Here is a 27,210-nt window from a genome sequence, read left to right as displayed (position 1 = left end):
TCCAAAATATTGTACAGATGTTGGGCGGATTTGGCTCCTCAGTTGGTTTAATGGGTGCAACTCCACTGACGGCAATATGCACTCCGTCCCATTGTGATTACCTGTAGTATTACCATAGCACTTCGAGGCCCCAGCGGAGATGAAGGCTGTAGGTAGGTGCTGTACAAACACACAATAAAAGTCCCTGCCCCCAAGAGCTTACACAACCCAGGCAAAAGGTGGGAAAAAGGAACAATTATTCCTAGTCAACCGAAGGTGAATGGAGACATAGGAAAATGATGTGTCCAAGGACACACAGACAAGAACAGAATCCATCTCTCTTGAGCCCCAAACCAGTGCCTTAATCACAAAACCCTCCTTCGCATTCGTTCATCTCTTTTTGTGAATGAATTTAAGACTCTGGTCTCCAGAGCTGTTAATCTGGTAACTTTCATGGGCTCTAGCCCCACCTCCCCTGCCAAAATCATCAGTATTGTACAAAAGTAACTGTACTGAACAATGATCATCTGGATACAAATTCCAGCACTGCTGAGTTGGCCTCTGCATGAAGTAGTGGAGCGGGAGCCAAATCCATCTCCTAATTAATGTCATTCACAAAAGTGGGATTTAGTTGATTTAATTTTTTGGCACTTGGTCAAATACGACGTGAAATTACATTAGTGCTGTCGGAGGAGAGGATTAGGCCACAAAGCTCTTTGAAGGATCATGCTGGCACGTTGCTTTTTGTAAAAATGCCAGCAGCTTCCCCTCCCTTTAGGAAAACCCCATTTCCACCCAGTAAATGAAAAGGAATAAGGGCCAGCGAGGAAAAACTGTTCAAGAAAGGTCTGAGCTGCAGCCCATTGAAACCAACGGGACCCTGTCTATTGACATCGATGGGCCCTAAGGAGAGAGAGTTACTCGTGTATTTTCTCCCAAACTCTGGTATGGTGATTTGCCAGGCTGCGTGGAAGACTTTTCAGCCTGTCTTTTTTCAAACCTGAACCGTAACAAGAGGGTCTCGCAAGGAAAGATGATTTTGTAGTTAAGACTCTGGGACATATTGAAATCAGTGGAAGTTAGGAGCGTAAATACCTTTGCCAGATCTGGGCCACAGAGACTACACAACTTGCCCAAAGTTAGAAAATCTGTCGAAGCAGAGAATTGAACTTGAGTCGCCAAAGTTCGAGGCACCAGCCCTACTGGGCAATTCTTCCTTGATATACAATACTTGGTGCTAATAGGTCATAAATAAAGGTCATAAAAGCTCCTTTTTCTCACCTTTATCTGATCTGCCTATTTAGACTGTAAGCTCTCTGAGACAGTGCCTAGCACGATGGGGGCCCACTATCACGTAAGGCCTCTGGGCACGACTGCAATAATAAAATAATAATAAACAACAACAACAACAACAGAGAAAGAAGGACAAAATGAGAATCTGCCCTTTAACTTTATTGACCACGCTGCTTATAAAAGTTGATTCTCTGCACAGAGGCTATTACCATTTATTTACTCTCCTGAACAGTAAGACCACGAGGCTTTTCATCCACATCTTTTAATACCTCTTTTGAGCATACTGTTTATTTGATCAGTTCTCTCCTTTTCTCTATGCGTCATTAGTAGCTATATTTGCACACATTAACTTAAACAAATGGTTACAAAACTGAGCAAGCAAGCAGCACCCCAGCCTTTAGATTAAACTGCTCTGTGAACTTCACAAGATAACAGAGTTCATTTCCCTCTGTTAAGCCATAAAAGCGAATAATCCTGAGACCATAAGCTAGTTGCGGGGATAACAAGCCAGCTCTGAGAACCGAAAGCACCGAAGCCAGTAGCTGAGTGGGAAAAGGTGACATTTTTAGCTGACGCTCTAAAATCTGGTCTTAAAACATGCTCATAATAGATGGCAACAAAATAATGCAAGAGATGTACAGTCTGACACACGTCTCAAAACCTGGGGTTAGAGTTGCCAACTTTCTACTCGCACAAAACGAACACGCTTGCCACGCCTCCTGCCCCACCCTCCTCTAAGGGCCTGCCCATGCCCCGCTCCTTCTCTGAGGCCCCGCCCCCACTCACCCCATCCCCCTCCCTCTGTTGCTCGCTCTCCCCACCCTCACTCACTCCTCAGGGGGTGAGGGCTCCGGCTGGGGGTGCGGGCTCTGGCATGGGCCAGAAATGAGGAGTTCAGAGTGCGAGAGGGGGCTCCAGGCTCAGACAGTGGGTTGGGATATGAGAGGCGGAGAGGGCTCCAGCTGGGGGTGCGGGCTCTGAGGTGGGACCAGGGATGAGGGGTTTGGGGTACAGGAGGGGACTCTGGGCTAGGACAGGGGGTTGGGGTGCAGGGGTGTATGAGGGCTCTGGCTGGGGATGCAGGCTCTGATGTGGGGCTGGGGATGACGGATTTGGGGTGCAGAAGGGTGCTCTGAACTGAGACTGAGGGGTTCAGAGGGTGGGAGGGGGATCAGGGCTGGGGCAGGGGGTTGGGCGTGGGAAGGATCTGGGAGTGCAGGCTCCGGGCGGCGCTTACCTCAAGCAGCTCCCAGAAGCAGGGGTATGTCCTTCCTCCGGCTCCTACGCGGAGGTGCAGCCAGGTGGCTCTGCACACTGCCCGTCCGCAGGCACTGCCCCCGCCACTCCCATTGGCTGCAATTCCCCGCCAATGGGAGCAGTGGAGCTGGCGCTTGGGGTAGGGGAAACATGTGGAGCCAGAGGGAGGACATACCGGCTGCTTCCCGTGAACTGTGCACCGCGGAGGCTAGCAAGGAGCCTGCCAGCCCCGCTGTGTGGTGCCGCCAACCAGACAGTCAACTGCCTGGTCAGCGGTGCTGACCGGAGCCGCCAGGATCCCTTTTTGACCGTGTGTTCCAGTCGAAAACGGGACATCTGGTCACCCTACCTGCGGTTGTTTTACCTTTCAGTTCACCAAACTTCTGAAGATCAAAGCTGAAATATTACAAAATGCCACACCTTTGGAAGCCAGGTGTGTACGGTGTGAATAGGACAGAGACTCTGTATTTCTGTATAAGCGCTACACAACAAGCGCTTATCTGAACCTCAGGCCAAGACAGGGCCAGTGTCTCAGAGCCAGTGTGGCCCAGTATGAGCACTAGACAGGAAGTCAGGAGAGCTGAATTCTAGCCTCAGACTCGCTGCCTGGCCTTGGGCCTTCACTTCTCTTGGCCTGGCCCCTCAAGCCCTTTGTCTATTTCAGTTGTAAACGGTTCAGGGAAGGGGTTGTCTTTTACGATATGGTCTGAGCAGCACCTTGCACAAAGAGGCCTTCATGAACCACTGCACAAATAATAATCAGGGGCTGCAAGGTTGAAAAGAGAAATCGTTAATTGTAGCGTGCAATACAGAACTTAATTACACAAGAAGAAATGAATCACTGTAATCAGGTGCTGGATCCCTACACACGGGGACAGATTGCAGAGCTGTGTAATAAATGAATTTATCAAGCACCTTTGACTGGGCCACCTGCTCTGTGCTCGCTAATCTGCCTCCCTGCAGTTTATTCCCACATGCCAAACATCCGCCCAGATTCAAACACCTGCCTGCCTTTTTATACATCAATCTGCCAGAAAAATGTTTTCTGCTTTCCCCAGATTACACCGAGTCACTTATTTAGTCTTGGGCCAGTGATGGGTTTAAAGTCTGGTCTCTTAAAAACCAGGCACTTTATACTGTTGGAAAACTTGCCAGTGGATCCAGGTCGCCGGAAGAGACTGAGAGATCAGAGGCCAGCACTGCATTATTATTAGTGATAGAAAAGCAGTAAGCTCTGGTCTACACTGAGGGGGGGAGATCGATCTAAGTTACGCAACTTCAGCTACATGAATAACGTAGCTGAAGTCAACGTACTTAGATCTACTTACTGTGGTGTCTTCACCGCGGTGAGTCGACTGCTGCTGCTCCCCCGTCGACTCCACCTGCGCCTCTCGCCACGGTAGAGTACAGGAGTCAACGGGAGAGCGCTCGGGGATTGATTTATCGTGTCTAGACTAGACGTGATAAACCGATCCCCACTGGATCGATCGCTGCCCGCCGATCCGGCGGGTAGTGTAGACATACCCTAGGATACCTGGCTTTTCAGATACAGGGTACAAAACATTTTTAAAACTGGCTACATATTTTTAAAATAGAAAACAGCTTTATGTGACATACAGGGAACAGCTGATTCATGGATTCTAAGGCCAAAAGGGACCACTCTGATCTAGTCTGACCTTCTGTAGGATGGTGCAAAAGTTTTACTAGGATTCGTTTGGGATGACCTGCTTCTCTCACTGTGCCATCACCACTTGTGCGTAATAATTATACAGCCTTTCTATTGATGGTAAGTTCTTTTGGGCAGAGAACACTTTTTCATTGTGTGTGTGTACAGTATCTGTCACAATGGGGTCCTGATCCAGGATGGGCCCCCCTGCACGCTACCACAATAATAAAATAATAGTCCTAATTCCAGTCATATCACCCCACACTCTCATGAGTTCCATAGATCAATATTATACTCCCTTGACTTTGCGTTCTAGCTATCTTATGTTTCTAATGACTTCCCGGGGCCAGATCCTCACCTAGTATAAACTATCATAGCTCCATTGACATCAGTGAGAAAGGCAGTGCAGAGAGAGCACTGAGCTGGGACTCAGGAGACCTGTGTTCTATTTCTGGCTTAGCCAGTGGAGTCACCTTGGGCAAGTCGCTTTCCTCCCTGGGCTTCAGTTTCCCCATCTGTAAAATTACTTCCCTTGTAAAGCACTTTGAGAGCTACTGATGAAAAAAGTGCTAGATATTACTATTATGCAAGGGAGCTCCGACAATTTACATCAGCTGAAGATCTGGGCCCCAGGTCCTTATAGTCCTGTGTACTTCATATTTGAAGCTCTTAGATAATAATTTTGTATATGCTACTGGATAAAAAGATATAAGATCTCAAATGGTCCAGAAATACGCTCCCTTTCCTTTCAACCTTCTAGCTTATATTTCAGCCCTGAATCGGGTTTGAATCACTCTGTGGTGAGTTGTGCCCTTTCTTTAAAGGAAATTGAAAGGATGGCTGTGGATTCTGCTGTAGTTTGCAAACAAGCCATCAGCTATATCCACGTTAATGGCAGACGTAAACAAACAAGGAACTTGAGAAGATTGACTTGCAGCCAGCTAAGCCCAGCTTTTGCTCAATTAGATTAATCACATATTGAGGGAGCCATGCTCAGCGTAAGAACAGGCATTGCTTAGTTGGGTGCAGACTGTTAACATTTAGAGAAGAAAAAGGAGTGACTTGAATACTGATCTTTGTTATCTTTGTGTTTGGGCTTCCTTAGATCTCAATGCTGAGCTGCCTCACAAAGCAAGAGATGAGAGAGTAACGTGTCCTGCTTTGAGCAGGGGGTTGGACTAGATGACCTCCTGAGGTCCCTTCCAACCCTGATATTCTATGATTCTATGATTCTTTCATTCGACATAAAATGTCCTATACCGTTTACAATCAAAGCATTAACAAGTGTACAACAGGGAACAGCCCTGTGCTGGCAGGGAGATGGACTAGGGAGATACGGATTCAAGCCCATGTCTTTTCCATCTACAACTGATATGAAACTATTAATAATAACTATTATTTGCATGATAGTAGCACTTAGAGATCCCAGCTGAGACTGGAACGCCAAGGAGCCAGGCGCTGTACATGCACCTCATGAGACAAAGCCCCTGCCCAAGGAGCTTACAGTCTAAGAAGACAAGAAAGATAAATGATTGGAGGAAGAAAGTATTCTCTCCATGTCAGAGATGGGGAATGGAGGCACAAAGAGTAAGTGACTTGCCTAAGGTCAATGCACATTGGAAAAAATAACCCCAACTATACATACAATATGATGGGGGCTAATTTAGCTACAACGAATCAGGAAAGAGATCTTGGAGTCATCATGGATAGTTCTCTGAAGACGTCCACGCAGTGTGCAGCGGCAGTCAAAAAAGCAAACAGGATGTTAGGAATCATTAAAAAAGGGATAGAGAATAATACGGAGCCTATCTTATTGCCCTTATATAAATCCATGGTACGCCCACATCTTGAATACTGCGTATAGATGTGGTCTCCTCATCTCAAAAAAGATATACTGGCACTAGAAAAAGTTCAGAAAAAGGCAACTAAAATGATTAGGGGTTTGGAACGGATCCCATCTGAGGAGAGATTAAGGACGCTAGGACTTTTCAGCTTAGAAAAGAGGAGACTAAGGGGGGATATGATAGACATCTATAATGAGTGGTGTGGAGAAAGTGAATAAGGAAAAGTTATTTACTTGTTCCCATAATATAAGAACTAGGGGCCACCAAATGAAATTAATGGGCAGCAGGTTTAAAACAAATAAAAGGAAGTTCTTCACTCAGTGCACAGTCAACTTGTGGAACTCCTTGCCTGAGGAGGTTGTGAAGGCTAGGACTATAACAGGGTTTAAAAGAGAACTGGATAAATTCATGGAGTTTAAGTCCATTAATGGCTATTAGCCAGCATGGGTAAGGAATGGTGTCCCTAGCCTCTGTTTGTCAGAGGATGGAGATGGACGGCAGGAGAGAGATCACTTGATTATTGCCTGTTAGGTTCACTCCCTCTGGGGCACCTGGCATTGGCCACTGTCAGCAGACAGAATACTGGGCCGAATGGACCTTTGGTCTGACCCAGTACGGCCGTTCTTATGTTCTTATGTTGTTAAGGTCACAGACACAGTCTGTGGCAAAGCCAGGAATTGACTCTATATCTCCTGGGACCCCAGTCCAGTGCTTCGCCACAAGACCATCCTTCTGTTTTTATTTACCGCAAACATTTTAAGGTAAATCCTCAGCCATGGTTAGTTGTCATAGCTCATCTGTAGAGCTCCACAATGGCACTCTAACAACAGACACCAGCTGAGGATCTGGCCAGTCACCTCCACTGACTAGCGTAATAAGGGACACAAGTGCAAAGTAATCTAACAAGGGTGCGAGGTGGGCTGCTGGCTTCCGTCTCACCCACACCAACCAGTGCTATTGCCTGAGTCCCTTTTGGTCTGTCAGCCACTGTGTGAATCCCCGCTCCAACCTCCAACCACTAGAGGGTGATGCAGCTCAGCAGAGGAGCCACTGGCTGCAGTCAAACAGACAGCACAGTACAAGCATTTCAGGAGGATACTGGCTACTCCTGCCAAAAGATCCCTTCCCCGCCAAGTAGGCTTAGAAAGATGCAATGATGAGTACCGCAAAAACAATCTTCCATTATGTTAGTACAACAGCTCCCTCTAGTGGTGACCATGGTATTTTATCTGTTGTGTAACACCGGAAGGATCATCCTGTTGTGATAATTGGGCTTATCAATTTACTCTAATTGTGAGCTCAACTGTAAAACGTATGTGAACATTCATAAGACGCCACAATAATCTATAACAACAAGTGTTGATGGGAAAAGGGACAAAAAGGAGACAGAAAGACTGAATTAGTCTAAACAAAGAGGCCTATTGATATAATTCAAGGACTGTGTTAAGATCATTCTCAGTAAACAAGAAAATGTGGGTCTGGAAATTAACGAACCAAAAGGGGCGTGTTGGATATTAGGTCTAATTTGTGGACAAAAATAATAAGGGCCTGGGTTCTTCTACCCATCACTCCCTTTTTGACTCCTTAAATAAAGAGACTTAGGGGGGGATACAGAAGAACAGGCAGAGGCTGCTGGAGCAAGTTTCACCATTATGGCTGCCACCACCACCGTTCACTGGGATCCTGGGCCTTCGTCATCCTAATCCTAGGAGATCCTACCAACCAAACCAGGCCAGAGAGAGGGATCCCAATGACATCACCACCCCTACCAGCTCCAGCTGAAACCCAAACACCAGATGAGGTGAAATGGGATCAGACTTTAACAGCAGCAGCAGCAACCGCTCCAAGCCATCTCAACTAACTACTTCCCTTTCCCCCAAAATGACAGTTGTTACTATCTTTGATACCATCTAAGGGATGTTCAAACAAGGGGGGGGGGGAGGTTTTTCTAAAATGCTCCCCAGTTAAAGGGAAAGGGAATAAGAGGTCACTGACTTTGTGCAGGAACTGCGGTTCTTCGAAATGTGTCCCCCTGTGGGTGCAAAGCATCGTGAGGCACCCCAGCTTTCAGGGCAAGTGGTGGCAACCACTCACTGGTCTGAACTGCACCCCGGAATGCCATAATGGGCCCTCCGTTCAAACACTGCTCGCGTCTGAAAGGGTCCTGTCGAGTGGTTGTCCCTGTGGCTCTGGATGCTAGGTTGCTTTTACAACAATATTCCCAGAATAGCTATGTGAGACATCATGCCTCAGCAATCTAACTGCTGCTATTGTGAACGTAAGACTGTGTAAACAGCGACAGCCATCCTTGTTGAGTGACCCGTGGAGAAAAGTCTATTTTTAGCAACTGCTGTAGGGCACGGTGGCCCATACAAAACAAGCAGGCAGTGCACAGATTTGGGGCCAAATTCTCAGCTGTTGTAAGCGAGCATCGCTCCACTGGCTTCAGCTGAGGGAGCTGGGCCTGAGGAACAGTGAATCTGCTAAGTGAGGAAAGAAGAAGAAGCCAATTTGAAAAAAGCAAAAACCAACTCGAATCTGCTCCCTGAACCAGAATGAAGCTGAGCTTGTCGTTGAGTTAACACACAAGAGGGAAAGAACCTCAGCTGGTGGCAAACAGCAACTCACTGATGAAGTCTATGGAGCTACACAGGTTTGCAGCAGCGGGGGCTCTGGCCCGTTGTCTTTAGGAATGTGGTATCAGCTTTGACCAGCAGCAGAACCTCAAAAGGATTAATCAGAAACATCCAGGCCCCCAGTCGTCTTGCTGCATCTCAAAGAAATAAAGGCACTGAATAGCATGGACGGTATTAGAAAGCATTGTTCTGACTGGGCCAAATGCCTCCCCCTCGGTCAGATACAACAAGCAAAGACACATTTCACTTATTTACTGCGTGCAAATGGTTGCAGCTTGGGCCCAGTCCCTCTCCCTTTGAGCACAGTGCAAAGCTCCCACCAGCTACAATGGGAGCAGGCTCAGGCTCCTCAGCAATATCTATGTTTGCAGGTTCCTATTTGTTCTGTGTCTACCTCTCAGCTTCTCTCATTTTAATCCCCAACCCCACCATGTTCCACACTAGTTTGGTGTCACCTCACTTCTACTGTGGATGTTATTTGCATCAGAAATTCAGAAACCAGGCGCCTGACACTTAGGGTGACCAGATGGCCTGATTTTATAGGGACAGTCCCAATTTGGGGGTCTTTTTCTAATATAGGCTCCTATTATCCCCCTACCTCCTGTCCCAATTTTTCAAACTTGCTGTCTGGTCACCCTACTGACACGACAGAAAGAGCTATTTACAATAAAGGGAGGAATCCTATAGCATTTTAAGTTACCTGCGTGAATCAAATTTGCATGTCTCTCATTTTGGTTCTTTCTCCTACATTGTAGCTCACATTTGGGTGTGGACAGGTTGAAAGGTCTGGCACGGTCAAGAGACATCTCAGATGTGGGAGACTTTGATTGGCTTAGCATCATCTTAGTGCCACTGACTTACTGTGTTCTATTGATGTAAACATTTTTGCTTCCAAAGTCTGATGATTATGGATGCACAGATTTTTAGACCAGAGGAGACCATTATGATCATCAAGTCCGACCTCCTGCATAATACAGACCAGCATACAACCTCAGCCAGTAATTTGTGCATCAAGCCCATAACTTCTGTAAACCCATAACTTCTGTTTAAACTATATAGCATATCTTCTAGAAAGATATCCAGTCTTGCTTCAAAGACTTCAAATGATGGAGAATTCACCACATCCCAAGATAATTTGCTCCCATGGTTAATTACCTTCACTGTTAACAAATGTTGTTTTATTTCTAGTCTGAATTTGTTTCAGCATTAGCTTCCAACTATTTGATCTAGCAGAAAAAGAAACGCAAGAGCCATCTACTATCAGAAAACTCTTTCCCATACAGGTATTTGTAGACCATAACCAAGTCACCTCTTTAGTTTATCCAAGAGAAAGTAAACAGATTGGACTTCTTCAGTTTCTCACTATAAGGCAGGTTTTCCAGACCTTGAATAATTCTTGCGTCTGAACACTTCCCAATTTTTCCAACATTCTTTTTGAAGTGTGGACACCAGAACTAGCCACAGTATTCCAGTAATGGTCTTACTAATGCCATAAACAGAAGTAATACCACCTCCTACTCCTACATGATATGTCTTTGCTTACACATCCAAGGATCACATTAGCCTTCTGGGCTACAACTTCGCACTTGTGCAGTTGGTTATCTACCATTCTCTGGGTCCTTTTCCGTGTCACAACATTCCAGGATACAGTCCCATATCCTGTAAGTACAATCTACATTCTTTGTTCCTAGATGTAGGACCTGGCATTTGCCATATTAAAACATAAGTTATTCAAATGAGCCCACCTTACCAAGACATACAGAACCATGAATGGCATTTTGCTTAGTTGGATAGGAGCAGCTAAACAGCGGGGCCCAGATTTTCAGAACCACCGACATAATCTGCACACATTTTCCACTGTAATGTCATATGCATGTGGCCTTTTACATGTCTGTCCTTGTGCACACTCTGTCATACTAAATGCACGTGTAAATTTGGAGCACATGGGGGACTGGACTATTCCAAACAGGATTGATTAAGATGGCACTTAGTGGGATGGCATGTGGTCAGTATGGGTTTCTGCAGAATTTAAGTTTTCTTTGATGCTTCTAGAATCCCTGGTTGCCAACAAAACTCCTCACGTGTGAACGCGTGCCATACCATCCAAGAGACCCATCATCCGGCGGGACACAGGACAGAGTGAGGGCTTTGCTACCACAGCAGCTCTGCAATAGAGACGTTGCAGGGAGATTTCCCCAGAGCCTGGACCGATGGCACACACTCTCTCGACCCACCTGTAGAATTCCCAAGTTCACAGGATAGGAGAAGAAGCCATGGAGCAGCCATACGTGGGTTCTTTGTGCCTTACACTGTGCTCAAGTCCAAGAGATTGACAGGGTGGCTCCTACTACAAGCTACAAGTCAATAAGCTCAGGTGCTCTCAGCTCTACAGAAAGCCCTGGCTTCCCGTCAATCAGTCACGACACCCAGCTAACAGCTGCTTCAAACATTTGTCCCCAGCGGCAATATGGCCACACTTGATGCAATGGGGGAAAATACTTGTTCTTCCCCCCTCCTCGGTGATTTTGGTTTTCTGCTCACTGGCTTCTTCTCCTATCCTGTGAACGTGGGAATTCTACAGGTGGGTCACCAGCAGAGCAATGCTTGTTCATTCCACCCTCCATTTGCAACACATCTGCTGCCCTGTCACCTCGCCCAGCAATTATTTGACAGGATCTTCCCTTTGCCTGCTGTTTACACTTAGCTCTTTATCTGGCTAGAAGGGGCCAGTTCTTAAGCCTTCAGTACGCTGTGTGTTTTATTGCTGTGGTTTAAAAATACAGTGGAGCAGGAAATGAATCTGCTTTCTCTCTTGCCAGAGGAGCAAACTTTTCTGAAATCTGCCTCCTGAAGGAGCACTGCATTAACGATACAAGGGAAGGGAGGTGTTTTCTTCTGGTATTTCTCAATGTGTTTACAACCAGATGGCAGAAAATGTATTCAAATGGCTCACCCGGTTGAGGCCAGCTTGCCATGGGCAAATGTACAAAAGATATTAGCAGCAGGGTGTGTGTAAGGCAGGAAATTATTACTCCATTTAGTGGGGAGTGGAATGTGCACCTAAGGTGCATTTGATAAGGCTCCTTGATTCCCTGACATGCAAACCAAGTCCTTCTCCGACTCCCAGATGACTGAGCATGAAGAATAAGCAAATTCCCCTTGGCACTCAAATTGCAGGCCCAAGCTATTAAAAAAACAACAACAACACGAGCCTAGTATCTTAGAAAAAGTATAAAAGAACTGGGGTGGGGGAGCGTTGTGGAAGGAACGAGTGGACATTAGCAACAGATCTTTAGATTGTTATTGCCAACATGATAAATACACCCGAACTCCAGGAGGTGAGGTGAGGAGCATGACTCTGTCAATAACCCCCCAAGTAACTAATCCACAGAGGGGCTCCAGATCTGGAGATTATACACCCATCAATGACAGCTGGGGAGCATGACTTGAGGGCCACATGATAAGAAGAGGCCGTTGAGGACAGATGGTCCTGGGGTTAAGGCAGTGGGCTTGGACACCTAGATTCAATTCTTAATGCTGCCCCAGACTCCCTGAGTGAGATTGGGCAAGTCAGATGGTCTTTTTCTACTTCAGTTCCCCATTTGTAAATCAGGACTACCAGTGCCCATTTTGTCCATTTAGATTTTAAACTTTCCGGTGCAGGGACTGTCTCTCACAATGTGTCTGCAAAGTGCCTGGCACAGTGAGACCCATCCCTGATCTTGGCTGTGGCCTCTAGGCGCTATTGCAATTACAGCTAGAACTCGGTGGTAACAGCGGAGATCGGCTCAGATCCTCCCATTACAAAAGCACAGCCCCCTGTTTTGGAGAAAAAGGTGTGTTGCCATTGTCTGTTAACAGCTTTGCAGTATAGGGCCTCTGACACATAGGTGAGCAGTTCTGATTCCATCCACTAACGAGTGGTGGAGTGCACACATTTCAGTACATGTATTACAGTGCCTAAATTCGGTGATTAAATAGTGGGGAGGCTAAAGAAACTATAGGAAATAAGAGATTTGGCCTGACTTTCAGAAGTCAGTAAGAGCTGCTGGGTACTCAGCACATCTGAAATGTGGGTGTCTTTCCAAATTTGTCTCTATTAATCCATGCATTCAACAGCTTCACTTTAATAAAGCCATCGATATCGTTAAAGCATCCATCAATCACTAGTAAGAACAACTTTTATAATTCGTATTGCTGACACTGTATGACACTACAAGTTATACTTATAGTAGCACTGAAAACTAAGTAGTTGGATCAAACTCAGAAATAAAAACCAGCAGCCCAGGTCTAGCAGACAAGCCATTTGATAATCATATAATGTGGTGGAGCTACAAGTGTCAGGCAGGATGGTCCAGTGGTTAGGGCACTGATTAGCAGCTGAAACCGGTGTTCAAATCCCTGCTCTGTCACACTTCCTGTGTGACTCTGAGTAAGTCTGTGCCTCGGTGCCCCATCTGTACAATGGGTATAATAGCACTGCCCTACCTCACAGGGATCTTGTGTGATTCCCACATAGTACTGGGGGCCATGTAAGTACTTTGGACAGAAACCCAGTATTATGGGGTACGGTTTTATACTTCTGGACAGCTGAGGCCACTACTGCTGGGTGTGTGCGCTTTCATATTAGACACCAAGGGGCTGATTCTACCCTCATTTATACTTATGGCAGAAGGATGGACTAGATAATCTAACAGGTATTTTCCCATCTCTTATTTCTATGAACAGTATACATGCAGAGGCTGGAATCTGTCGCCAGCATAAGCTGCACGAGGGAAAGTTAAGTACCCAAGCTGGGATTATTGCCTTATTGTCTATAGCTGAGTGGGGAGAGTTTTATTTAATGTTTCATGCACGTGTTTTATTGTTTTATGCAGCACATTACATCATCCCATGTACACCTCAGGCATTTGAGATAACCAGTTGCTAAAAACAAAGCTTTATACCTGGGCTGTCAAACTCAAAGGAGATTCCGTGTTTAGTTACGGTCCGGGTATAAATGCAACACTTCATACTTCCTTCAATCCCCAGCAAATCCCCCACTGATATTGGCAGGAGGTTAGCACAGAGATGAAAGCGATGATCCAACCTTTATGTACTTAGGTAACTTTTATTTATCATTTATTCAGTACTTCATTTGATAGTCAGAAAACGGGCTCCCAGTTGGGCCACCACTATGTCTGCCCTTTGTTTCTCTCCCTTCCCCCTTTCTCTCCCTCTTCTCTCTTAATAAGTCTCTTCTATTCTTCCCTCTGCATTTCTTTCCCTGCAGCTACTCCCAATTCCTACCCCCTTTCCTGTTCCAGCTGCTAAAGGATTAACTATTTAATTGCCGACATGAACACTGAAGCATCTGCCTTGGACTTTTAGAGCTATTGAATGAGATCAATAGGGAAGTTCAACCCTCTTGGTCATTGTTTCAGGCTGTCTGCAGGCACAGGTAGACATTGCAACGTGTGTGGACACTCACTTCACATTTGGGAGGTTCTCGCTGCAGACACGAGAGCTAGAAATTTACTTTTGTTTTAAAAATGAGAGGTGAGCATGAGCACCATCTGAGTAAGTCCTGGGGGTCACAAACAAATAATTAGTATTTACTGGTTGTATTACCGTGCCACCTGGGAGCCCTCATCATGGACCCGGCACCCCACTGTACTAGGTGTCCATCCACTTGTAGAACAATGCAGGCCAGATCAAGCCCAGGGACCGTAGGTTTAACACTCCTGCTTTAAACAGCCTGATTAAAAATCTCCTCTGAATTGCTCAGTTGTCTCTTCTGATGTCATAAGCGCACTATTTAACCACTCATATAGAGTTCCTGAATTTCTAATATGAAAAACAAGCAAAGAAAATGCCTTTAAAATGGTGGTTTTCTGTGTATGTCAGAAAGCAGCACACAAAAACACAAGGTAGGTTTGCGTCATTATTTGCAGGTCACGTTTAATGGCAGTGTGAGTTTGTCTCATTCCCTGTGCACAATCTCTTGCAGCAACTACTGAAAGCATTAGCCAATCACGTGCTGAGAACTCAGGTAACAAATGAGTGTTTCAGAAAGTTTGTGTCTTCAGCCAGCAATCCCAGTCCATCATTGACTTATTATCTGCTAAGCACTCCAGAGAAAGCAGCTTGTTAATTCCCTTCAAAAAGAATCAAATTAACTTGTTCATTCATGTTATCGTCAGGTGGCAGAGAGCTGCAAGACATCAGCTACTTGCACTTCTACCCCTTGAAGAACAGCATTTTTACATTCAGGGAGAGGTGAGCCTGACCCAGTAAAAGATGGGGTCCGAACAGCCCCAAATGTTGGATTTGGCTCCAGATCTGAATTTAATAGCTTTGGCTCCTAACATTATATGGGCTGAACCAATACCCTAGATCTGAACCTACACTACATAAACCTTGGATGCAGAATTTCACCCACATGAGTAAAGTTAAGCATGGGCCCAACTGAAAGGCTGCTGAAGTCAGTGGAAGCACTGCTACTGATCTCAATGGGCACTGCACAGCTAGACACTACTTGCATAAATATTTACAGTACCAGGGCCATAGGGAGAACAACGAAGAATAGTCTATTTAATACCATTGTGTCTAACCAAGGATCCCTTAGGTCTGGGGGCCTAACACATTTATTGCTGAGTGCCCCAAGATTTGCTCCTGGATCAGGACACTTTCTTCCAGCATGCTCCACAGACTGAAAGCAACGGCAACGTCTTTACATAAGCCGTACAACGCCTAAACCTGCATCCCACATTGTCCCAGGCCATAAGGAGCTTTCACAACTCTGGATGATATTATAGTGCTTATTACTACATTAGCCTGAATGGTCAGGTGCATTAGGGAGTGGGGTAAAGATGATCCATGCCTCCGAAGATCCTTTCTGCTATCTGTCTCTGAACCTCGCTCACATACCGTTGAGTGTTTGCATTTCATCACATAGCTACATGCCGACTTAGCAACAGTCCCTTACCGGCAATGAAGGATCTGCACCCCTGGCCATGTTTGTGTACAGAATGGCTTTCCCTAATTAGTCTCTTTTGTATCTTTGCTGTATTTCACTCCTTATTTCTTTCTTTTACATTTTTATCAAATGGGGAGTGTTTGTTTTTCTTTTTGCTTTTTCCCCTTTCTCTGGAATCCTTAACCATTTCCCTCCACTCCTTGTTTTGTGTTGGAGATGGACACATTTGCCTAATCTCTCATGCCACCTCCGCAGCCAGAGGGCTGAATCGTGCTTCTTTCATGGGTCAGCAGATTTCACATAGCTTCTGACCCACAACCCAGAAGCTACTTGCGATCTCCACTTTCTGTTTGCCATTGCTCCTCTCTCAGGATTTTAGCCTCCATCCGTCCACGTCAACATTCGAAGGCCAGATTCTCTGCTGGTGAAGTCAATGGAGAACAAGCTGAGGATCTGGCCCTAATAGTTAGTTATTTGTTAATTGTATATTTATAAAATGCAGTAATATTCCATTGATTAGGGATATGAAACAGCTTCAGATGAGGAGAGATTCAACAGACTGGGACCGTTCAGCTTAGAAAAGAGATGACTAAGGGGGGGCTATAATAGAGGTCTGTAAAATCATGAAGGGTGCGGAGAATATGAATAAGGAAGTGTTATTTACCCTTCCAGATAACATAAGAACCAGGAGTCATAGGCAGCAGGTTTAAAGTACAAAGAAGTACTTCAAACTTCACACAGTCAACCTGTGGACCTTGTTGCCATGGGATATTGTGATGGTCAAAAGAAGAATTGGGTTCAAAAGAAAATGAGATAAGCTCATGGAAGATAGATCCTTCAATGGCTATTAGCCAAGATGGTCAGGGATGCAACCCCATGCTCTGGCGATCCCTAAACGTCCAATTGCTAGAAGCTGGAACTGGAAAACAGGGGATGGCTCACTCTATAATTTCCCTGTTCTGTTCATTCCCTCTGAAGCACCTGGCATTGGCCATTGTTGGAACACAGGATACTGGGCTAGATGAACCATTGGTCTGACCCAGTATGGCCGTTCTTACGTTCTTAAGTAACTGTTTAGTGGAGCTTGAAGAACTTTGGCAGGGGTATTGCATGAATAAAATTATTATTAACATTATTATCCTCTATCTACTTTTTTCTCTAATGGTATATGGCATCGATCATCTTAAGTTGCCATCACCGTGACATCTAATGTTACAATTCAACGCCTTGGTCCTGATCTTCAAGGCCATCCATAGCTTAGGACCCAGCTGTACATGTGAGCACATCTCCATCTGTCTAGACGGTTATGCTTCTCTAGGGCAACGGAGCTAACAACATGCAGGATGAAGAATGTAAAAGATAGAGAAAGTATTCTCAGTGGAGAGAGTTTGAATGTGGGACAAGCTAAGGAGGTCTCCTTCATCTGAGAGCCTGGGGTGAAGAGCAGAATACCTCACAAAGGGAGGGGGGAAGCAGAGCTGATGTTAACCCCATGTTCACTGGGGACTTGCACCTTATCAGAAGCTGTTTAAAAACTGGACTTCATTTGATCATCTATTTCAGCGGGAGCCGAGCACTTCTGAAAATCCCATCTTACAACTGCACGTTTTATGGAAAAAAATACAGCAGTAATCGCGACCCAGTTAGCACCAAAAACACTACTGCAAGTGGACCATATCACCAGGGCCACCCAGAGGATTCAGGGGGCCTGGGGCAAAGCAATTTCGGGGGCCCCTTCCATAAAAAAAAAGTGGCAATACTATAGAATACTATATTTTTGTGGGGGCCCCTGTGGGGCCTGGGGCAAATTGCCCCACATGCCTCCCCACCCCCCCCGGGCGGCCCTGCATATCACACGATGAAATGACATGAAGCACCATGACGCTCCAAACCAAAGCAGAGCTCCCATAGTATTACCCCTGTAAAGGAGGGACAAGAGTATTTGGGATTCCCCCGTTGTAAACATTTATAAGAGGGGAGAAAAAGAGAGACGGGACCCTGTCCTGGAAAACAATGGCGACAGAAATGCTACATGGTTCCATTTTAGAAGTATACTTGTGGAACGCGGGACACTGTAGGCTATTTGTTAATTTGTTCGGATGCTAGGTCATGTCCTCTTTCAATAACTCAGCAACTCTAATTAGAACCCCATGCTGGCGGTTGAGCTGTGCGTATTGAATGGGAGCTAAGCTGTTCTGCCTTGGCTGATTCGTATGGTATGGGAAAGCTAGTCAGAAAAACAAGGAAGAGGCTCATTTGTGCTGTCCCTGGAAGAAAAAGGACAGAATTCCCAGCTTGGACACAGGCTTCTAGCACACCGGGAGTTGTGGTCCAGTGAGTCAGACAGCTCCCCCAGTACAGAAGGATAATCAGAGACACACACACAGGCAGAACAGACTCTAGTAGTAATAAGCTTGGCTTCTAGGAGGAATTGCACCGCAGCTGACGATAGCCAGGTATGATAAGAGCCAACTCCCGCACATAAACAAAACTAGAAAGGCCAGCTGCAACAGCACCAGAATCTTACTCTGAACCCTTCCCCTCCGTTGTGGGGGTGTGACTGAAGATGCAAACCCAGATCAAAAACCAAATACCAGCATTGGCCTCTACCTCTCCAATGTGAGAGAACGAAAACCTCAGATCCAAACCCCCCAGCCCCTGGTAGATTCAAAATCTGTATTGGAATCTAAGTCTGTGGCTTGATTCTAATACAAACACTTCCATCTACATAACACATTTTATTTGCAGAGATCACAGTGATTTACATAGATGAATTAACCTCAAAACACCGCAGGAGGTACAGTGTGTAAATATTACACATTACAAACTCCTTGAGCACCCAAGGAAACCGAGGCAGAATTACGTGACTTGCCCCAAAACATGCAATTCATGCCAGATCTGTGACTAGAATCCAGGAGGCTTGATTCAGGGGTCACTGCTCTATCCACTAGATCGCACCCTAACTATATAATCCACAATGCTATTGAAAACGGAAACAGCCATTCTTTCCCTCAATTGCACAGTAAAGGTCTGATCCAAAGCCTACTGAAATCTATTGGATTCTTGCTGTTGATTTCAATGAGCTTCGGATCAGGCCCTGAATCCCCATCCACAAAGAAAAAGCGCAGAAATGACAGCGAGCATATGGCTGAATCTTCTCCTAGGTAGCCCCAGATAGGCAGTAGGACTCTGCTTTGAAGTGACTAAGCAACATCCCCGACTTGCTGTGTTGATGGGGAGCAGTGGAAATAGCTCTTTCACACCTGGTAGGAGGTTGTGCGCCAGACTGGCCCAGGTGACAGGTCACAGGTGCCCCGACTCTCAGCAGGAGAGATGAAGATGGCGGCTGAGAGTCTTTACAGGACGGTGTTGGGGAGGGAGGGGAAGGAAGGAGGCGGAAGCAATAACGCACAGCACCCTGCTTGCCTACCTGCGGATGACCAGCTTCAGTGTCTTGTACGACCCCTTCACCAGTGAGATGGCCTCCCGCCTGGAACTGCTCAGCTCCACCTCATTGATGTTCACCACCTCATCACCAGCCTGCAGCTTGGAGGTCAGGGAGTCCGCTTTGCCCCCTTCTTCAACCTGCATGGAAGAGAGGAGAAAAAGCAGTGAGAAGCAATTGGCTCAGCTTCCCAGGCAGGGTTTGGCAGCCTTTTGTGGCACTAAAATGAGCCACTTCGTCGGGGACTAGTTTTACAGGCCTATGGCTCTGCTCCTGAACCACGAAGCAGCACCTTCGCCTCCCAGCCCCAGAACTCTCTGCTTGCTTCTCGCTCCACTTCATGGGGGTGCAACGAAGATCTGCAAAGAATGCAGCCCTCGGTGACTTTTCCAATGAAGCTGGACATTCTCTAGGATATCTGGAAGCAGTAAGGGGTAAGGAAGTGGTCATCAAATATTTCCTGGTCAGTTTTATAAGCCTCAGCCATGAATTCTGGATCAAGCTGCAAAGCTCAGATCAGATCCAAGCTTCACTAAAGTATGAAAAGTTCAGATCCTGTGGTTCAGATCTCTCTCTAGCAGAGGTGCTGGAATAATTTGTACAGTGGGGGAGCTGAGAGCTAGTGAACCAAACTGTAAACCTTGTATATGATGGAAACCACTTCAAGCCAAGGGGTGTGGCAGCATCCCTAGTTCCAGCACCTATGTGCTCTTGCTGATCAACCAATCTAATGACTAGAGCAAGTTGCTAACATGCAAGCTGTAGAACCGCTGCATCTAAGTTAACACATTTAATAACAACAGGGAGCACTTCTGTAGTACTTCTCAACTGAGGATCTCAGTGCACTTTATAAAGGGAGGTTGCACAGAAAGGTTAAGCGACTGGCCAAGACTTTGCTGTCTGTCAGTGGCAGAGCTGGAAATAAAACCCAGGGGCTTGGTTCGTCCCTGCTCTACACCTTGTGCAGTCATTTATCCCTGTGCAGAGTCAGCTGCATTCGCACTTACACATTGCACAGGGGCAAATGACTGCACAAGGTGCAGGGGAAGGGAGGGGAGAATCCGGTCCTGGGTCTCCTGACTCCCAGTCTTGTGCTGTCTCCATAGAGAAAGGCTGTCTCCTTACGCAGCCGCCTAAAGTATGAATACTGGGCACTGGGTGAAGCTAGGTGACACAATGGGTTAAGGCACTAAGCTTTCACTTCTGGAGACTCAAGGTCAATCATGTCACAAAACCGCCACTGAAAATCTGCTATAATACAAAACACTTGGTGGGCCATGCTCAAGAGAAGCTCAGATCTGGGACAGAAGGGCCCTGAAGATCAGGACTGAAGTCCAGCGATGTGGCATGACAGGAGGCATGTACCTGGCTCTAGCAAGGCCTTCAAGTTCCTCAGCACCGTATTCAACTAAAAATGGTAACTGAACTCCTCTTTGCAGATTCATGTTCTCAGAACTCACACAAGCCTCTGATCCAGTCTGCTGTAGCCCAGCAGGGTGTCCGTGGAGAACGGCTGATGCTTAGGTCTGAGTGATTTTCTTATAAGTGAAATGAGAGATACTTCAGGAAGTTGTCACGCCAGGCGAAGAGTAACTGAGCCATAATGCACATTCCGGCATGTTACCCAGCTTTCTTGCTCTATAGATTAGTTTCAGTGTTTCAGTGTGAACAACAGTTTCTTGCAGGAAGTAATAGCCAGTTCTTTGGATGAGAAGAATAGGATTTAGCACAAACATCATATAGAATATCACATCTTCAAAGCCTCCTCCAAACATTAACTACTCGACTCTCTGAATACCCTTACCAGGTACCTAAGTGTCATTGCAGACTTAAGCCCCTTCTAGGAAGTTGTTGCTGAATTGGGGGGTGAGGGAGTGTTTTCCCCCTGAGAACACAACAAAGCCAAAGGAATGAGAATTGATATAAGGGATCCAGGCGTGTATCACAATTCCCAGGAGGATTTAGAAATGCTAGACCTTGCTGGCAAAATAAATTAATGCCTAAATCATAAAATCAAAATGCAGGATTGCTCCAGCTTGTCTCAGTTGGCAGGGGCTACGCAAGAGCACAGGTGCTATTGTTTTCATAGAACAGAATCGGCTTCTAATTTCACAAAAGGGGGTGGGGCCTGTTTTTGCAGTTAAGCCAATTCATTAAGTGCTTAAATACTTTGTTGCACTGGGGATCACACCAATGCAAAGGAAGTGTCAAACCACTACAGAGATGCCACCCGCAGAGTTGTGCTGTGTGCCCAGTTCCCAGCACTGTCAAGCCAATTCCTCTCATCAGGAAAACCTGACCTCCAAGCCTTGGGGATCTCTCCCGGAAATGATGCTAGGCAGTGCCTCTTGAAGCCACGCTGCACCACAAAGCTTTCAGCAGAACCTCTGAACGTCTCCTAATCCTACAGGCTCTCAGCCATCCTTTCCACCTCCGCCTAATGCAGACACACACCGTCCTGCTAAAATGGCAAAACAATCTTCTTCTTTTTTTAAGCCAAGAAAGGCTTTGGCCACTTGTTCTAAATATTTGCACCTGCTGGGAAATGGGACACCGCTCAATTCACTGCTCTATTTCACAAGTACTGAGCATTCTCCACAAGCAGGAGATAAATTGACGCTATTGTGTTTTAGATTAAAAATGTTCCTGAGTAAACACCTTTGCTGGTTAGTTCCCGAGGTGAACCCCAGAAAAGAGAGCCAACAAGCCCCAGGGATCTTGCCTTGTGATTCAGAAACTGAACCAGGGACAAAAGCAGTTGAACAAAGCATCAGATCTGTGCACCTTATAGACGGCAGGTGTATATAGAGGATGAGGCCCTGTTCCAGCAGCTGAGGTGTGAAAACCAAGGGAGGAGAAACTGGTTCTGTAATTCAGTCTTTGTTTAGTCCTGAGCTGATGGTGTTAAATTTGCAGATGAACTGGAGCTCAGCAGTTTCTCCATTCCTAATGTCTGATTTGTGTCCATTTATCCTTTTCCTTAGAGATTGTCCAGTTTGGCAGGTGAATGAACCGGTGATGGTGTGGCTGATCTGGTTAGGTCCTGTGATGGTGTTGCTGGTGTAGATATGTGGGCAGAGTTGGCATCGAGGTTTGTTGCATGGGTTGGTTCCTGAGCTAGAGTTACGTGCAGTTGCTGGTGAGAATATGCTTCAGGTTGGCAGGTTGTCTGTAGTGTGGGATCATTGTCCAGGATGGGTTGTAGATCCCTGATGATGCATTGGAGGTTTGAGCTGGGGACTGCATGTGATGGCCAGTGGAGTCCTGTTGGTTTCTTTCTTGGGTTTGTCTTGCAGTAGGAGGCTTCTGGGTACACATCTGGCTCTGTTGATCTGTTTCCTTATTTCCTCGTGTGGGTACTGTAGTCTTGAGAATGCTTGGTGGAGATTTTCTAGGTGTTGGTCTCTGTCTGCACAATGGATCTTGTGGTGTGCCCGGATGGAAGCTGGAGGCATGAAGGTAGGCATGGTCCAGGCTGAGGTTGATGGAAATCATGGTGGAATTTTTCCAGAGTCTCCTTCCCATGGGTCCAGATGATGAAGATGTCATCAATGAGATATATATTGTCATTAAATTTGAAATAGTTGTGTGTGAGGATAAAGGCACAGAGCTCAGCAACCAGTTGTGCTGTGGCATCATCACATCCATGGTGGCTAGGATGGTGTTTTCTGGAAGGTCACCAATGCATTGTAGTTTCCTCAGGAAATCAGTGGTGTCACAGAGATAGCTGGGAGTGCTGGTAACATAGGGTCTGAAAGAAACCAACAGGACTCCACTGGCCATCACATAGTCCCCAGCTCAAACAGACAACCTGCCAACCTGGTCTCTAGAAAAGGATAAATGGACACGGGCCTCATCCTCCTGATTGATCTAAACCTCGTTATCTCTGCTTGCTTTTTTTTTTTTATATATACACCACACCTGCTGGAAATTTTGCTTGCTTGCATCCCGGGTATTCACCATTCACTCACGCTCATATTGAACAAAGCAGTGCAGCTTTAAGAATGTTCAAGTATCTGCTTCCTGTTCTGGATATTTTTATAAAAACCCGACGGGGCTGGTGTGCAGCAGCATACGTTATCCCCTTGGGAGGGCAGCCGGCCGCAGGACTTGAGCCTGGAACCTCCGGATCTTAAAACGGGATTTTCTACTGACAGTGACTAAGTCTCCCTACGTCGGCCCAGGCTCAGGGTAGCTCCCCAGCTGTTCTCTGTAGTCCAGACACCACTGGGGAGGGACAGGGGACCAGACTGAGTGGGACATACATACAGGAGCCACGCAGGGGAAGCAAGAGGACAGGGAGGTGTTCCCACAGTGCAGGAGCAGCTTAGGGCCCATTTAAATCCCACCTCCACATTTGGGCGGCGGGGCAAGGCTGGGGAGCCCCTCTGGGGTTGTGCTAATTCAGATCAAGGGCTGTTTCAGCCCCGACAGCAGCCCAAAATCCACAAAGATGGTTTAAAGCCACTTTTGCCCCCATCTCTTTTCCCCAGATGGAGTCTTCTGTGCTGCATCTCTCCGGAAGTTCAGTAGAAAATCTCCCCCTAGTGCTCTGTACCTTACAGTTTTCTTGCTGCCTTTTCGTGGAAACAATGGGGAAACAAAGGACAGAGTGTCCCCAGTTCCCGGTTCAGGTTTATCTACAGGAACGCTCGCCAGCACCGACGGGGTTCAGAATCCACACCTCTAACCAGAGCCACATTTCGTACGTACAGCCTCTGTGACGGGCTGAACTAAAGGGCCAGGTCTGAACACTTCCTCGCCCTTGGAGAGTTTGCACTCAGCTCTGAACCCATCTTTTGTGATTTAGGTCCAACTGGAATGCCAAGGATGGGAGCTTCCATGAGGGGAAAGAGGAGAACAGTTTGTGACAGCCCCACGAACAGAGCATGGCAAGTTTGGCACAATTCTTGTCCGAATATGCTCAGCGCCTGATGAAGAATCAAGAGCAAATGGAGCCCTGGGATCCCACCAAGTATCACTTCCTCTCGCTGGCTGTGTACGCAATGTTTGTGGTAAGGGAGTGGCATTCTCACGGCACAGTCTGCATATTTCACACAGAGCAAGCGCAAACTGGCCACCGCTCTATCTCCAGCCAACGTCATTACTGCAGAAGCAAACAAAACCCAAAGACCAAGGAATGTATTTAAATGAACACCTGTTTCAACAGACAGGATCTAAAACAGCGAAACCAGGAAATTGGATCGTTTGAATGGGCGGTGAAAGTCTGAAGCTAGGACAGCGTGATGCCACGCCACCAAGGGCAAGGAGGGTCACAGAAGCTGTGTGCTCAGCCCTTGGAAGAGACGGATCCATACATTATTCCACCTCTCCTGAGTTAGGAACAGTTAAAGGCAGTGTGATCTAGTGGCTAGAGCCCTGGACCAGGAGTCAGGAGACCACAGCACCGCCACTGGCAAGTCACTTCACCTCTCCCACCTTTTATCTGTCTCATCAATTGAGACCGTTAGTTCTTTGGGGGCAAGGAGTGTCTTGCTATGTGCAGTGTCTCCACAGTGAGAACCTGATCTCAGTTGGGCCATAATAAAAGTATGAGTCAGTGGGCTCCGGACAGGGCTGAGTCCAGCCCTCCTGCACTGGACAGCCCGAAAGAGAGTGGCCACAGCATGTCTGTTAGGAACGGTACAGTGGAAACAGAGGGTTCTCGGAGCTAGGAGAAAGGCTGGAAGGATCTAAAGGCAAATAAAAAAGTGCCGCTTCCAGGAGGGCGTTTGGTACCTGGATGTCTCCTCTACCTCCATCTAGCTGGGTGGAAGGACGCAAAGGAAAGCCGGCTTTGCAAAAAGAGGTTCAGGGCATCGTTTTACTGAGACCCTGAAAAGCAGCTAAAAAGAAAGCCACAGTAATGAGTAATGTTGGCACTTTCACAGCGCCTTTCATGCAGGGATCTCAAAGTGCTTCAGACACAAATCATTTAACTAGCAGAACCCTCCTGTGAGGTATGTGACTTCACCGATTTTACAGATGGGGAAACGGAGCGGTTAAGGGCCAAACGTTCAAAGTTACCTGATTTGGCATACAGGGCCCTAATTGCATGCACAGACAAACGGCCATTTCTGCCTACCCATTCTGGATGCACAATTTCATTTTGAAAAAATCAGGCTCCAAGTGACAGGAGGTCACAAGGTGGAACGTCACGCCTTGCCCAAATCGCAAGCTGCCTGGATGCTGTCAGTCAAAGACAGAGTCAAAAATGCATTCCATTATGCTGAGTCTCACGAACAGTGCTTGAGCGGCCAGCTTGGTCACAGCCCTGTCAGACTTAGCTTCACTCAACAAACAGCCGCTTGCTCCAGCAATGCAGCTATTGTGAGCTAAGCGACCTGCTACCACAGAGCACGCAATTGTCAGCAAAGGCTCCTAGGGTTGGTTTAGGCTGAGAAAGACAAGGGGAGTTTGAGCTGTAAGCTCTTAAGCCTTCTGTATGCAGAACTTCCATTGCCTTCATTGGAAGCTTTAAAGATGGGGGGCCTGGCAAGGTCCAGCCCCCTAAGTTAAGGTTGTGAAGTCACCCAGTCATTGTGCAGAGGCAGGTTATTACAGAAGACTCTGAAGAGCACGTGGGGTGGTAGAAGTGTGACAGGTTTGCTGTCCCACTAACCTTACCTCTGAAAAACCACAGCTCAACCCCAGGCTTATGTCACAAGGGTGTCTCCCCATTCCTTGTCTCCTCTGAGCCCATCCCCCAGACAGCACCTAGATAAAGCGCAGTGCAGCAGGACTGGCAGTGGAGCTGGGAGAATCACTGATTTTTCAGTTGCCTGGAAAAGATTGGTTTGGGGTCAAGCAAAACCAACATTTTTGGCAACCCCCCGCAAAAATCCACCCAAAAAATCATTTTGGCCCAAACAAAACCTTGTGTTTCAATAAAAGCAAAGGAAATTTGGGGGAAAAATATTGTTTCAACCCTTCCCCCCCCCAAAAGAATCAAAACATTTTGACATTGAGTGGAACTTTTTTGCTTTTTTCCCCCCCCAGTTGAAACAATTCACCAAAATTGACACCAGTTCACAAAATGTTTCAGTTGACCCAAGGTTGCATTTTTCAGGGGGGAAAAAAGTTTTATCTGAAAAGTTTCACCCAGCAGCCTGTGTGCTAAGGAGGCCAAGGAACTGCTCCAGACCAGCCGTGACATTCATCTGCAGAGCCACGCGTGGGGAAGCTCACCCTGTCTGCTGCGCTTTGCAAACCCGGGTATGGAACGTTTTATGCCATACCAGCTAAATATAAAGAGCCAGGGGTTAGACATACCTCCCAGTGTGCCTGGGTTTTGCTGAATTAAGTTGGACCTTTCACCTTAGTGACTATGTTGTCAGCATCAGTTTCTACCTGGTGGTGACCTAGAACATTTGCAAGAGAATTTATGAGGGATCCACAGGAACAATATGATAACACGTCACACAAGAAATACTGGAGAACTCGTTGCGTCATTAGGGCTTGCTAATAATATATTAGAAGGCCTTGCAACTCTCACCGCAAGAGTATTCTGTTCCCTTTCTTTTGTGGCAGCAAATGCAGCACCCAGTCTCCTAAGGAAGCGTCCGACAGAGCTTAACCAATAGCCTTCTATAGAAAGCACTCCAAAAGTCTATGGGGCTTTTTGAACCATCCTGGAGCATTCCTGATAGGAAGAGTGGCCTTGTGGTTAGGACCGGGACTGGGATTTGAGGTTTGATTCCCCAGCTCTGACACAGACTCCCTCTCTGATCTTGGGCAAGTCGCTTAGGGCCAGATTCTGATACCAGTCTCCCATAATGAACAGACTCCTACTGCGTGAGTAGCTCTGCTGAAATCAATGGGAGTATTTCTGCTACTCAACAGGAAAAAGGGTCTTCACCTCTAGCTGAAAAACAGAGGTAGCCAGGACAGACAAAGGAAGTAATGCTATTTAGAGTGTAAGCTCTTTGGGGCAGGGACTGTGTGTGCAGTGTTGTGGTAGCCGTGTCAGTCCCAGGATAGTAGAGACAAGGTGGGTGAGGTAATAAAAAAAAAAAGCTTCTGAGTGTGTGTGTCCAGTCACTAACACAATAGGGTCCTGAGCTTGGTGGGAACCTCTAGGTGTGACTATAATACAAATAACCCTATTCAGTTCAGTAACAGGGCTGTATCCA

General features: G+C 46.5%; 1 protein-coding gene across 1 annotated transcript in view; it reads right to left on the bottom strand.

Moving 5' to 3' along the window:
- The window catches only part of SHROOM3 (shroom family member 3), a 159,440-nt gene extending 140,228 nt beyond the window's left edge, over positions 1-19,212 (bottom strand). The window contains exon 1 of the mRNA XM_039541595.1: positions 19,064-19,212. The gene's annotated coding sequence lies outside the window, so the exon portion shown is untranslated. The remainder of the gene's footprint in view (positions 1-19,063) is intronic.
- Positions 19,213-27,210: the final 7,998 nt, after the last annotated feature.

The sequence above is a fragment of the Mauremys reevesii genome, linkage group 5 (assembly GCF_016161935.1).
Source record: "Mauremys reevesii isolate NIE-2019 linkage group 5, ASM1616193v1, whole genome shotgun sequence".
NCBI classification, from domain to species: Eukaryota; Metazoa; Chordata; order Testudines; family Geoemydidae; genus Mauremys; species Mauremys reevesii.
This window is presented reverse-complemented; position numbering and strand designations above follow the sequence as displayed.